Source organism: Camelina sativa, chromosome 14, assembly GCF_030686135.1.
Source record: "Camelina sativa cultivar CO46 ecotype springtype chromosome 14, ASM3068613v1".
NCBI classification, from domain to species: domain Eukaryota; kingdom Viridiplantae; phylum Streptophyta; class Magnoliopsida; order Brassicales; family Brassicaceae; genus Camelina; species Camelina sativa.
Window position 1 is genome coordinate 30,992,399 of NC_141893.1, and position 15,423 is coordinate 31,007,821.

Here is a 15,423-nt window from a genome sequence, read left to right on the forward strand (position 1 = left end):
CTCTACTCTCGCCATGCGCCTCTCCATCCTTCTCGTCACGCGCCACTCCCAGCTTCTTCCTTTCCCGATAAAATGTCTGATGAACCTTATCAATACTTTCACCCCTCCCCGAGAACAAGCTTGTCCTCAAGCCTCAACCGCTGAACGTCGGATACAAAACCACAAAATCCTTCGAAGCCATCCATGAATTGAAAGATGTATCCTTGTCCTGCCACTTCACAAGGAATTCACGAACCCAGTATCTGAAAAACGCACCTCCACAATGGTCTCCGGAAACCATAACTACCCTCCAAACTCACCGGAGGAGTAGAGTCTTCAATCAAATGGTTATGGCCAACCACTGCATTAAGCTGAGAAACATGAAAAACATCATGAATTTTAGAAGACGCCGGAAGTTGTAAACGGTAAGCCATAGACCCAATCCTCTCCAACCAAGAATAGACCAAAGAATTTGGCTACCAACTTATGACAATTCCGACGCACCACCGTGACGATAGGGTTGCAACTTAAGATAAACCCAAATCCCCCACCGCAAATTCAAGAACACGACGATGCTTATCAGCAGAACGTTGCATGAGTTCCTGAGCACGCTGAAGGTTCACCTGAATCCGAGATAACATCAAATCTCTTTCTCTCAACTGCACTTCAAGATCCAAATTACTCGTAGAACCCGGTTCAAACTTGAACAAATGTGGAGGTTCTCTGGCATACATCACGTTGAATGGGGACGTCTTGAGAGCAGAATGATAAGCAGTGGTATAAGAGTATTTCGCCCAAGCCAAAAAATGGTGCCAAGTACGAGGATGGCTGGATGCGAAATAGGTCTCTAAACAGCGGTTCAGAACCTCCGTCTGACCGTCTGTTTGGGGATGGTAAGCGGTGCTATGCTTCAGCTTAGGGCCATATAACCGGAGAAGGTCCTTCCAAACTTCACTCAAAAACACCCTGTCACGATCCGAAACGATGGACTTAGGAAACCCATGAAGCCTTACAATCTCCGAAATGAACTTATTAGCCATATCCAAATCTTTGGAAGGATGTTTGAGACGAATAAAATGAGCTCCCTTGCTAAGTTGATCAACCACCACCAAAATAACATTCACACCACCAGACATTGGTAAACCCTCAATGAAATCCAAAGAAACATCTTCCCAAATAGCAGTAGGAATGGGTAAAGGTTGCAAAAGACCAGCTGGAGACAGGGTAGAGTACTTATGAGTTGACAAACCACACATGCTGCCACATTTTTCTGAATATCCTTTTTCATACCCTCCTAATGAAAATAAGCTTGAATAGGCTATAAAATTTTCAACACACCACCATGTCCTCCTAGCTGGCTATCATAAAATTCCTGAAGAATCACCAGAATAAAAACCAAAGTTTTGGGAATCACCAAACGGTTTTTAAACCATAAACGCCCTTCCACCATTGTGTACCCTTCACCAAGAGAACCACCATCCTTAAACTGATTGAGAAGTTCCTGTAGAGAGACATCTTCATCAATCTCCTTAAACATATCTTGTAGTTGGAGCACTGAGGGAACTGTCAAAGCCAAAAATAAAGCTGAGACAGAATGAGGAATGCGAGATAACCATCTGCAGCTTTATTCTCCACACCCGGTTTATACACAATGTCCATATCATACCCCAACAACCGAGTAAACCAACGCTGATACTCCATGTTAACTTCCTTCTGTTCCAACAAAAACTTCAAGCTCCTCTGATCAGTATGAACCTCAAACCATCTACCTAACAGGTAATGTTTCCACTTCAAAACAACCATGACAATAACCATAAGTTCCCTCTCATAGGCCGGTTTCAACTGTTCCCTCACTGTCAAACCATGAATAAAATAGGCAAGAGGACGTTTGTCCTGCATCAACATAGCACCCACACCAGTTCCTGAAGCATCAGTCTCGATAATGAAAACCTTATCAAAATTTGGAAGACCAAGAACAGGAACCGAAGCCATGGCCTGTTTGAGATTCGCAAAGGATCGCTGAGTCAAGTATGATCACATAAACTGATCTTTCTTGAGTAAATCAGTCAGAGGCTGATCAATGGTACCATATCCCTGCACAAATATAAGGTAATAACCAGTGAGCCCCAAAAGACCACGCAATTGCTTAATGTTTTTAGGAGTCGGCCACTGAAACATTGCTTTTGTCTTAGCTGTATCAGTAGCTACACCTACTGCAGAAATGATGTGACCCAAATACTCCACTTGAGGTGCTCCAAACAAACATTTATTGAGATTAGCAAATAGCTGATGAGCTTGTAACATTTGTAACACCTTCTCCAAATGCTCAACATGTAACTGGAGACTACCATTGTAGACCAGAATATGATCTAAAAAAAACCTCAAATTTCCTCAAAAACGGCTTGAATACCTTGTTCATCAAAGATTGAAAAGTAGCCGCTACATTATTAGTGAGGCCGAAGGGCATGACCAAGAATTCATAATGTTCATCAAGATCACAGAAAATCACAGAACCATGAAGTTCATCAAGAAGTTGATCAATAACGGGAATTGGAAACTTGTCCGGTACTGTTGCCCGATTCAGAGTTCTATAGTCTACACAGAACCTCCAAGAGGAGTCCTTTTTCACCAACAAGACAGGACTAGAAAAGGGGCTGGTACTAGGGTGAATAATCCCCGACTGCAACATTTCTTCAACCATTTTCTCCATGACTTCTTTAGTAGCGTGTGGATAGCGATATGGTCTTACTGTGAAAGACTAAACCCCTGGTTTCAAATGTATAGCATGCTCAAGCCCACGAACCAGAGGTAAAGCTGATGGCATAGCAAAAACACAAGCAAAACTATCAAGAAGTGTAGACACAGCCGGATCCATCTGCTTGTGAACGTCTGAGACAGTGGCATATGCAAGTGTCAAAACCTGACAACTATCGCTACTCGAACTGAGTGGTGGCACTATCGACTTAAGAGACAGACAAGGGCAATGAAGTCCCGCATCACCAAACAAATCACATATTCCCAAAGTCTCCAGCCACTGAAGTCCCAATATCACATCTACACAACCTAACTCCAAAGTGATAAAGTCATTTTGAAACTCCACTCCTGCCAAAGAGAATTTGACATTTTTGCAAACTCCAAAACCATGCATTGGCACACCATTTCCTAACAACACCTCCAAACTACTATCAAGGAAACTTCTCAACTTCAACCGAGCAGCCAAGGAAGGAGTGATAAAGTTATGAGATGTTCCTGAGTCTAGTAGAATCACCACGGAAGATATATCCAATCGCACCAACCAACTTTGTAGTCCGGGGTGAATGCTTCTCCATCCTTCTCGTCACGCGCCACTCTTGGCTTCTTCCTTTTCCGATAAAACGTCTAATGAACATTATCAGTCTCTCGCCAGAATTTTGACAAACGCAAGCCACAACTATTTCCACGATCTTGAATGCAGAGTTTGGATCATAGTCTCTGTAAAGACTCGGGTCAAGAATCTCTACAATGTTATCTCTAGAGAAAAAAGACTCAACCAATGACTTATATGCACCCTTTCCTCATTCTTTATGATCGCAGGTTTTGTAGTAACAATCTCAAATAGAACTACACCGAAACTGTACACATCGCTCTTCTCAGTTAACATGTTTGATGTGTAATAGCTGCAATGAAAGATGAGATCTCATTATCTGAAGAAACCAACCAATGAAGAGGAGGCACATTTTATTTTTGGATGATAGGAAGATTCAAGCTTACTCGGAGTGTATTTGTTATATAAAATTACTTTGTTATATATAGAAACAAAACTCCAAGATAGAGGGACATTGTTTTAGTCCAAAACAGGAGTGTATTTCAAATAACTAACCTTGTGCAACATTAACCGCGATCCCGAGTCTATCTACCCAACTAAAAACTGTTGTATTGTTCTCTACACAAGACTAGATTATAACTGAGATATTTTGTATTATTATACTTGAAGAAGAATATAAAGCAAAAATAGATTTTCAAAACCTGAGATGGGTTGTTTTAAGTTTCTGTTAGCCATGTATTCATATATAACCACCATTTTGTCGCCTGCATTGCAATAACCAAGCATGGTTATAAGGTTTTTCTCCACCTCCACCATTGCCGGCAACAGTCACCTTCGACCCCCAGCAACCGCCACTGCCGGCCACCGGAAACCGCCACCACCAGAAAGTGCCACCTCCGGCCACCGACCACTGCCACCTCCGGTCACCGGCTTCCGCCACCTCATCCGGCCGCCAGCCACCACCATCCTCTTCTACCACTACTACCATCAAAACACTAAAACTGTTAGTTTACCTACCCCTAATCCGATTCTCCTAATTTATTCAAATTATGTGCATATTCTTCATTTTATTTATTATTTTCGTTATCACACAAATTAACCCTTAATGATATGAATGATTTTATTATAAACTTATTTACTAATTCGACGTTGTTTATCTTTTATTTTATGGAGAAAGATGATTGTCTACAGGAGTATATGATTGACGAAGCACCCTCCATTAATCTCAATCCAATATGATTGAACCTAAAATAACGGGACCCACTTTTAAAATAATAATAATAAATACAACATATAATTAAACATTCCATACTATTTAATTAAACCAACTAAACCAATATAACATTAATCAACTCAAATACACAACATCAATACAATAACTTTATTAACCGATCTATCCAACAACCTAACATAACCATCTAACACACAAACGAGACCCTAGATCATCCTCCTCCTCATCGCCATGATTCCACGTCACATACCTGCACACCAAAAACAACAATGTAAGCATCATAAATACTTAATGAGACAATCTTCCTATCTACTAGGCTAAACACAAAAGCAACTGAGATTTCAATATTAAGCAACACAAACAGTAGCAAAAAAATACAACCCGTGAACTCTCCCAGGCACGAATATCAAAGCAGCCTCACCCTACAACCTCTCCGGCGTCGGCGTAGGTTCGGCTCGCCGACATTGGGACCCTTTGAGCGTGTTACTTCCTCTTTTCAGTCTTATTCCGTCTAGATTTTTCTTTCTGTTTTTTCCCCCAACTTTGTAACCCTTTTCCACTCTTTTCAGTCTTATTCCGTCTAGACTGTGTTTCTTTCAAAGGAGGCATTGAAATTCCGGCGAATCCCACCTCTATCTCTCTGCACCCAGCTCCGGCGAAAGCTTATTCAAAGTCCACTGCTCTGTTCACGTTTAAAGTCGGATCTCTGTTTCCACGTGAGGAATGCTTCACGCTGGTTTTGTTGATGGGAGAAGCCCGCCTTCTCGGACCATCAGATGTGCCTTTTCGGGGGAAGACGTCGACAGCGCACAGCAAGCTTTTCTTCAGGGGTTCGTTCTTCCAGTCTGCTTGGACATCCGCCTCAGCCTTTCTACACCATCAGAGCTTGGCAGGGCAATACCTACCTCCATCGGAATTGTGCTTCTCATTGCAAATCCTCTCATTGCCTTCGATCAACCGCCGCCGCGCTTCCTCGTACAGTAGGTCAACCAAGGGAACGCTTGGAGTTTCCTTGTTGGTCCTCAACTTTGCAATAGGCCCGTTAACAGGTTTACAGCCCCAGCCCACTCCAACAAATAGCAGGTCCAGTTCAAAACTCTTCTTATCCAACGCTAGCTTCCATATCGTTCATGCTCTTAATCCCATAGGTCGAAGACTCCTCTTGGGAAGTAAATCGACGATTGTGCTAGGGTTGTTGTATGAAATTTCACTAAGGTATCTGATATTAGCTCTAGATGTGGTGATCGATATATCTCCCAACCTTTTGAAGTCTATTGGTTTATTTGCTCTGAATTCTAGTTGGCATCCATTTGATCATGGTCGTGGTTGGTACTCGATCAACAATCATGCCAAGTCAATTCTGACTAACGACTTCTACCATCACCCAACTGTCAACACTCCTATATGCCGTGTAGTATCCGAGGCACCATTGATTGCCCACACCCAACTTCCAATTTCAGTTTGGCAGCTCATGTATGATCTATCTATGCTCTTGTTGAGCCGGCTACAAATCCTGTGTGGATTTCTTAATCTCCATGGCTGAGGCCCTTATGTGAGAGAGAACCCACCTAGTTTGTTACGGCTCTGCAAACTTTCTTTAAGAATCCTGAGGCTAGTTTCAATGGTTATCTCCTTAACTTCCAAGTCCTTGAAGTCTTATGGCTCTTTAGTCGAGAATGCTATGTCGAAGGCGTGAGCTTGGTTTTAGTGAATTCTTGACCAACAATTCCCCCTCGACTTGTCTAGGTAACTATTCAAGCTTCATTCGTTCGTTATGAACACCTTTTCAACGTCATTAAGTCTATGCTTGACAATGACCATCGTATCTACCATCAAGCTTCTCGTGGAAGACCGCTCAACAAACCTTGACCTCACATGTGGCAAACCGCTCTCTAGCTTTTTCTTTAAAGCTCTCTTGGATCCTTTGTTGAAATTTTTTATCTATCTTTGTTTGGCATTGGGGAATGCCTCTTTTATTGTATGGCTTAAACTTTGGATCTTTGCATCCCTCTCCTTGTATTTGGTTTATGATTGAATTGAAATCAAGGGTTTGACAAAAAAAAAAAAAAAAAAAAAGCAACACAAACAACACACCAGACAAGGGAAGCAAGCATCACACAAGTTAGTCATTGGTTTATTATTTATTGATTATTGATTTAATGGTATTGTTTAGTTTTCTACTGATTGGTTTGATTGTGGTTAGGTGACTAGTGGGTATAGGACCACCAGTTAATTGTTATATTAAAAGAAAAAAAATCGGGTCGGGTCGTTTCAGATTTGTCGCTCGATGTAGGATCTAAATCGATCGATGCACTACATCAATTTTGCTCTCTGAGTTTGTTTCCTCGGCATTGTTCCTCCCGATGCTCCAAAATGCTCCAAAATCTACATATAAGTCCAAGACGTACATAAACCTGCAAAGACTCAACAAGACTCTAAAAACACCAAAATAACTATAAATAAGACTTATATCATGGCTAAAAAGACCTAAAAACTATGATATATTAATTTTTGTCAAACATGCGTTACATATTTGGTACTAAAATTATTATGCAGTACACTTTGGGTTTTGTCATAAAATTAACAATCAAAATACAATATATAATTTTAAACACTAAACAAATCTGTAACGCCCCGACCGCCACCTCTCAGTGGACTCCATAACTAATCTCAGTCTATGGGTCCACCTTCCTTAATGGGCCTCACATCCTCTCACCAGGTCCGTGAGCCCATCTATATCCGACGGCCGGTTTGCTAAGTCCGGGAGGTTTTAAAGACTTGTTACCGTCTGTACTAATCACCACATGATCTTTCCCTGTGTTGTCCTCACTCGCATAGTTCTGACAGTCACTTCCCGGAAGGTCACCCATCCTGGGACTACTCCAGCATAAGCACGCTTAACTGTGAAGTTCTATCAGGACCCTTGACCGAAAAGATAAGTGCATTTTGGTGACATAGGTGACCAAATCAATTCTTTTAAACCTCTCCGCAAGTCCCTGAAACTGGTGTCACAAAATCAAATAAAACTAACGAACAAATATTAATTTTTTTATTACACAACTTAACCTACAGTATACCGCAGATCAAAATCTAGATCTATTAAATCTTACAAAATAGATGTTATTTTTATAAGGCATATTCAGCATATAATTTCATGGCATAGTGTTTCATCCAAGAAAACTAATTTATTTAAAAAAAAAAAAAAATCACATATACGATATTTTAAATAAAAATTACAAAATAAACAAAAAGAATTTCAACCGGTGCTAGAACACATATCTATTATAGAATGAATCTAAAATACCTTTAGATATGAAAATAGGAGAATCTGTTTTGCTTTTTACAAATGAGGAAAAAATATCGGAAAAAAAACTATGAAAGTAATCCATCAAAAATTCGTATCAAGGGGACGGCACCGTCCAGCAATTACAAACCGTTCAAATAGTTAATTCTTTCACGTGTCACAATAACTTAAAATGAAAATGAAATGATTCTCCAAACAAAAACAAAAAGGATTTTGCAAATCCAAAATTTGTATTATCAAACTTTTCAATTGAACTACATAATGCCAAATAAGTGAGGCTGAAATTACAATCTCATCACCTTTCATGATAGCAATGATTTCATCCATATGTGTATTAAAACTTAATAACTCTTTGCCACCAACACAAAAAATGGTAAATATATTGCAATCATCATCACATTAAAATCTGTTAAACTAGTCACGATTCCAATTACATAAGAATTACGTTTATTAGGCACTTACTTAGTTTAGTCTATCCTAAAGCTGATCTCGACTAATAGCTAGTCTAAACTTAATTCTCTTGCTTCTATTCATCTCCTACAGTGAAATAAGTGAGGATGAAATTACTTTTTTTTTTCGTCAAAAATAAATTTATATTAATGAATTTGAATAGTTTTCATACAATTGTTTTGAAAGCCAACATGGTGGGGTAAAACATTCAGAATAAAAAGATGTTTGTAGACTACCATATTTAGCAACTAGATGAGCTGATTTATTACAAGTTCTAGGGCAATAAACAGAAGAGACATTATTGAACAAATTTGACCAGTAAATAATATCCTAGTAGATAACATCTATGGAGATATCACGAAAAATTTTATTCGCAATTTTGGTTAAATTTTCACAATCTCCTTTAAAAATAACATTTCTGTGTCCTCGAATTCAACACTGTTGCATTGAAGTCAGCAGCGCCTTAGATTCAACCTCCAATGGTGAAGAAACAGATCCTAGTTGACTTGATCCCTAGTTTAGTGCAGTTCCATTATGACTTCGAATTATCCATCCGCTCTTTGCTTGATTTGTTATGTGATCATAAGCTGCATCATAGTTACATTTAATCGAAGACGTATCTGGTCGTGTCCAATGGTGAATGGTTGTGTCACTTGATACTATAGTGCAGTGCCCTGAATTTTCATTATCGTGAATACAATCTCGAACATCAGCCTTAGCTCTTAGAATTATATTATTTGGATTATCTTGGATGCCATTGAAAATGAAGTTATTCCGGGATTTCCATATATGCCATAGAAGCCAAAAAGGTAATAGTTTTGTCTGTGCAGATATATCATCCTCCATTTGGAGTTCAAATATTCTTTCTAGCAATGTTTCACAACTATGATATGGAATAGAGATGGTTATTGGGATATTGGCTAGTTCCCATATAGATTGTGAATAAGGACAGGAAAACATAATATGTTCGATGGTTTCATCATTCTGAAAACATCTAGAAAAACTGGATCTAGATGCATTCCACTGGTGTTAAACGAGTAATAGTTGGTATAGATTTGGATAATAGATACCATAAAAAATGTTTTACTTTTGGGAGAATATTAAGTTTCCATATTTTGTTTTTGAGTGTAACAGATCCATGGGGGATGGGAGGCAAGTTGTTATGTTGATTTGGGTTGTGCATTGATAGCCAATAACCTGATCTAACCGTATAGACACCGACTTTGTATAGTTCCATACTAATCTGTCTGCACATGTTATCCGTGGGAGGTATATATTAAGTATATGACTCTGATCCTCTGGTTGGATAGTATCCGCAATTAGTTCTTCATTCCATCACCGGTGATTGCCATTGTTCGTGATATAGTCGATGAGTTTTGTGTATGCATTTGGATCAATCGTGCAGATAGGTTTTGGTAGATGAGTTGTTGTAATATTGTTCTGGTTAACACGTATAGATTCACCATCTCCCAATATGTATCTCGAACCGAGCTTGATTATTTTGAGTCCCTCTAGTATTGAAGCCCAACCATATGACTGATTTTTCCTCTGTTTTGCATCCAATATAGATTCATCTCTGAAGTACCTAGCCTTGTATACTCTTGCAAATAAGGTATCAGGGTGTTGTATAATTCTCCATGCTTGTTTTGCTAGCAAAGCATCATTAAAGTTTGATAAATCTTTGAAACCTAAAGCTCCTTCTTTTTTTGAGTGTTGCAAACGTTTCCAAGCATTCAAAGGAATTCCTTTGTCTTGATTACTCTTTTCCCACCAAAAGTGTTGAATTAACGCATCAATTTCTGATAAGACTCCTTGTGGTATTTTGAAACAGATCATAGAGTATACAGGCATGGCTAAAGCAACGGATTTGATGAGGATCTCCTTTCCAGCCAGTGATAAGTAACGACCTCTCCATGCCAATGTTCGTTGTTTGACCTTATCAGTTATATACAGGAACATTTCAATTTTTTTTTGCCAAACTGCTCTTGTAATCCAAGATATTTCCCTCCTCCACCATGATTTGGGATGCATAGTATCTGTTTGAGTCTATTTTGTACTTGTTCCTGTACTCTTGACCCGAAAGTTATCATAGACTTACTAGTATTTATTTTCTAGCCTGAATAATATTCATAAACGTCAAAGGCCTCTTTAATTGCCCTGTAATTTCGATTATTTGCTTGACAAAAGAAGAGGGAGTCATCAGCAAATTGTAAGTGACTAATGGGAGGTACTCCATTTCCTATTTTAACCCCTCTAATATCACCTGACTGTACTCTCGTTTGTATATGGTGGCTCATTATATCAGCGCATAATATAAACAAGTAGGGTGATAAGGGATCACCTTTCCTAATGCCTCGTTCATGAACAATCATACCCATAGGTGTGCCGTTTATTAAGACCGAGTAACTGGCAGAACGGACTGTAGCCATTATCCAGTCAATCCATTGTTGGAGAATCCAAATAACCGCATAGTGACTTCAAAAAAATCTCATTCCACTCTATCTTAAGCCTTGGTGACATCAGTTTTGATTGCCATGTAGCTTTGTGATACTCTCTTTCTTGACTTCAAAGAGTGCATTACCTCGTGAGCAATCATGATATTATCTATTACTAAACGCCCCGGGATAAATGCTGCTTGAGTATCTGAGACTATATCATTTAAATGTTTCTTCAACCTGTTTACTAAACATTTTGATATTATCTTATATAAGACATTACACAAAGCTATTGGTCGGAAATCCGCCAATGTTATAGGTTTGTCAATTTTTGAGAGCATACAAATATTTGTATGATTGATTCCTGTTTTCATATAACATGTTTCGAAAAGAAATCTTGGACCTCCTGAATGATGTCGGTGTTTAGGTTATCCCAGTATTGCTTGTAGAAACGAGAATTTAATCCATATAGACCTGGTGCTCAATCATCTCCAATGGAAGATAGAGCTTCATAGATTTCATCTCTTGTAAACGCCTTAGTGAGATCATCGTTCATAGTTTGTGTCACTTTGGGGACAAAATCAGCAAAGTCAAAGGGTAAAACAGGGACTCTGCTTGAAGTGTAAGCCTTTGTGAAGTAAACTTGAGCTAATCCTCCAATCTCTTGGTCTCCTGTGTATATAGCATTCGTCTCATCCCTTATGCTGGAAATGTTGTTCTTTGCATACCTTGTTTTAGTGCTAGCATGAAAAAAAGCGGTAGTATGATCGCCTAAGTGTAGCCATCTCTTTTGACTTTTGTTTTTCCAGTAGTATTCTTCGTCACGGTATGCTTTGTTGAGTTGTCTTTGAAGCCTGGGGATTGATTGTCTATGGATTCTGTTTAGACTACTCATTGCTCAATCTAACTTTGTTTGCAAGTAGTCTATCTTTTTTGCAGAGTTTAAATGTGCAGAATGTTTTTTCTTGGCCATCGCTTTTCGACAAGATGTTATTTGGTCATAGATTGTATAATAATTGTTGTTTTTGCAGGAATTCCATCCATCCTTGACTACTTCATCGATTTTATTGATCTCTGTTAGTCTTCGGTCAAAAGGAAAAGGTTTGGAAGTATTTGATTGAACAGGGGTTAAGCGTGTGTAACGAGGTTTGTGATCCAAACCATTGAACTCAAGAAATTTGACCTCTACAGTTGGGAAGAGAGAAAGCCATTCAGTATTCACCATAACCCTGTCTAAACAAGCTTTAACCATGTAATTTCTCTTTTCCCATACCCAAGAAAATCTATCTTTTTTCGACCTAAGATACTCTAGATCACAACTAAATATCATTTGTTTGAATTTTCTAAATGTCCATTCCTCTCTAAATGGTCCTCCAATCTTTTCATTATTTGATATAATCTCGTTAAAATCTCCAGATAACATCCAAGGGCCATTTCTAGAACTTCCAAAACTTGTTAAATAGGTCCACAAGTGATGTCTTTGACAAGGTTTAGAATGACCATAAACACCAGAAAAGTAGAAAGAGTTGTTATTTATTGTAACATGGACGTCGATGATACGTTCATCCTGATAAATCTTGGACAAAGTAAGATCGTCCGTCCACATTATTGCTAAGCCACCACTCCGACCATGGGGGCTCAGTATTTACATTTTTAAATCCTAATACAGAAGCAAAATTACACACAACAGAGAAATCGTTCATCATTTCACATAAGAAGAGAAGATGTGGTTTTAAAATACGGCATAAGCGTTTTAAACGTGAATGAGTCAGCGGCGTACAGATGCCCTGACAGTACCAGGAGACGACTCTCATGGGAGGCATTGGGGGGAACCGCCCCTCCTCCCCCCCCCGGCGCAGCTCCGTCGAATCCAGTTGCAGAGCAGCAAGCTTCAAACTCCTTCTTTCCTTTCTTCTGGATCTGATTCAGGACCATCAAATCCTCCTCTGCTTCACATTGCTGGTAGAAAACCTCTTGGATCTCTCTCTTCCTCTTGAATGAGTTCACTTCTTCATTAAGTCCCCCGTGGTGGCTTATTGATGATTCCCCTGCATCAACATGATTTTTCCTTTAGCAAATTTGGTTAAAAGATAACGTAATCTTTCAGCAGTGAGTTCGGTGTCTTCGAAGACACTTGGTGAGGAGTCATCAGACTCAGTGATAATGAACTCGCTGTTCATTGTTGTGAAGTTAAGACCATGGAGATAGCCCTCGGGCGTATCCGCTTGATCAGTCGTTTTCTCAGGGTCATATGCATCTGGTGCATCCGGATTAGGATGATCCATATTGTCTTCATCAGGCTGGTTGTCATCATTTCTTCCATCATCATTTGGTGGATCGTCGAACAGCATAGGACATTCTTTGGCATCATGTGAAATCAAGCCACAGTTGGAACAAAAGTTCGGGAGACGCTCATAATGAAACTTCAGAAGCGTATTTTCACCACCTTCGAATTGGAAATTCTTCTAGAACCGTAATGGCTTATCACAATGCCAGTTGATGCAGATGCGGACAAATTCAATGAGATTTGCATTCTCTGTATAATCAATGTCCACAACCGGACCCAACTTTCCTCCAATGTAGTTCACCATTGCCGCAGAGAAGTAATGGACCGACATTCCCCAAACTTTGATCCAAAAGGGAATCGTCATCATAGTTTCTTCAGTTATATTGGGAAACCAGCGGTGTACTATGAGCATCCATTCATGGAAAGACCATGGACCACGACGGAGTACCAAGTTCAGAGTTTCTTCAGTGCGGAAGATGAATAAGACCTTCCCATTTCCCAAAACACGGCCACGGCAAGCATCTAGGAAGCCCCTAGGATTTAAAACAACCTATCGGGATTTAACATATCACTCATTAACATTTTTTATAATTTTCAGAATTTTATATATTAAGAATTATTTTAAACAACCTATCATGATTTGACATGTCATTCTTTAACATTTTTTAAATTTATAGAATTTTTTAGAATTTTTTAAAAAAATTTATGAAAAAAACAACTATGCACAATATCCCACATCGGCTAGAAATTTTTTAGACAATGGTTCAGAACCAGTATAAATATGATTAATATGCTTCCAACTAGGCCTGGGCAAAATATCCGACCCGAAATATCCGTATTGGAACCGAACCGAAAAACCCCGGTTCTGATCGGGTATGGATCTTCCCCAATATATTAGTTGGATCTTAATTGTACATACTTTTGGGTATCGGGTATTACCCGATCCGAACCGATACCCAATTAGTACCCATGTATATCCGAACCTATGTTGTTTATCATTTCACATATGTACCCAATTAGTACAATGCTTCACTACATTGAAGGCGCCTACAATGCAAACCGATCTCTTCTTTGATTCTTGTTGTTTCTTTCAATTTTCTCAATACCTACTTCTACTTTTGAATTTGATTTTGGATGTTACTACTTTACTACTTGTTTATGTTTTGAATTATGTTTTTTCTTACTTGTTTTGCTTGTCTTTAGTTTCTAACTTTGATTTAGTTATTTTGGTATAGTTTTTTAGTTATAACTTCATGAAATTTAATATAGTTATTCAATTTATATATCGGGTATTTTAGTTATATATGGGTATTTTGGTTTTAAATGGGTAAAAAATACTTATACCAAACCGAACCCAAAACATATCAGATATATTTCGGTATTCCAAAAAAATATCCGAACCGACCCGAACCCGAAAAAACCCGAACCGAACCCAAACCGAAATTTCCATAATACCTATATGATTCTATAAATTCTAAACCCGAATTACCCGAAACCCGAATTACCCGAACCGAACCCGAACCGATACCCGAATGCCCACCACTACTTCCAACAACAAATGAGCATGAAATCTTGATTTATCAGGCGTCCAAGTTTAAAAGTTTTATTCTGTTTGATCCGGTTTTTTATTTGATCAAATTAAAACTTTAAAAAGTTAATATTATAATATTTAAATTTTTTAAAGTTTAGATATTATTAATATTGAAGCTTTTGAAAAGTTTTTAAATATTATAATTTTTAAATTTTAAAAGTTTAACATATTATATATATTGAAACTTTTTTAAAAGTTCAAATTTATATTTCGAAACCTTTTAAAAGTTTAAAATATTATAAATATTGATGTAAAACATAAGTTATCTTATTTATCTATGTTTGTGCTTTTTGTTTCTTATGAGCTGTAAAACATATTTTTGTGTATGATTTTATAGATGAGTTTATATTCTTTCATTAATTTTTTATTTTTGGGTCTAAGGAAGAAGGATTGACATCGCAAGACCTTGATTTGATGTTTGAGTCAAGTTTTGGGGTTTAAAGAAGAAAGATTGATGACAAACACACATGTTTTATTAACTATGTATAGGCATGACCAGGGTTACAATTGTCACAGTTATGGTTTATTAACCATCGGTTATGGTTAGGAATTTTGTTTAACCTTAACCACAGCCGTTTGATAAACGGTTAAACGGTTACGTTTAAATACGGTTTCGGTTCAAGCGGTTACGGTTATTTGATGATATAATATAATTGATATTATTTATTTATAATTAATATGTTCTTATAGTGTACTCATATTTTTATATATCATATGATTCATATTAAAAAAATAATTATTAGTATATTATATTATGTTTTTAAAATATTATAAACCAAATAAGGATTTTGGTTTGAGAAGTTTCTAAACATGTGGATCTAAAACGAAATAAGTATATGGAT

General features: G+C 38.0%; 1 long non-coding RNA gene across 1 annotated transcript; it reads left to right on the forward strand.

Moving 5' to 3' along the window:
• Positions 1–4,961: 4,961 nt before the first annotated feature.
• Positions 4,962–10,475, forward strand: LOC147928843 (uncharacterized). The gene is made up of 2 exons (XR_015579371.1): positions 4,962–5,597; positions 10,100–10,475. It is a non-coding gene; the product is annotated as an uncharacterized LOC147928843 (long non-coding RNA).
• Positions 10,476–15,423: the final 4,948 nt, after the last annotated feature.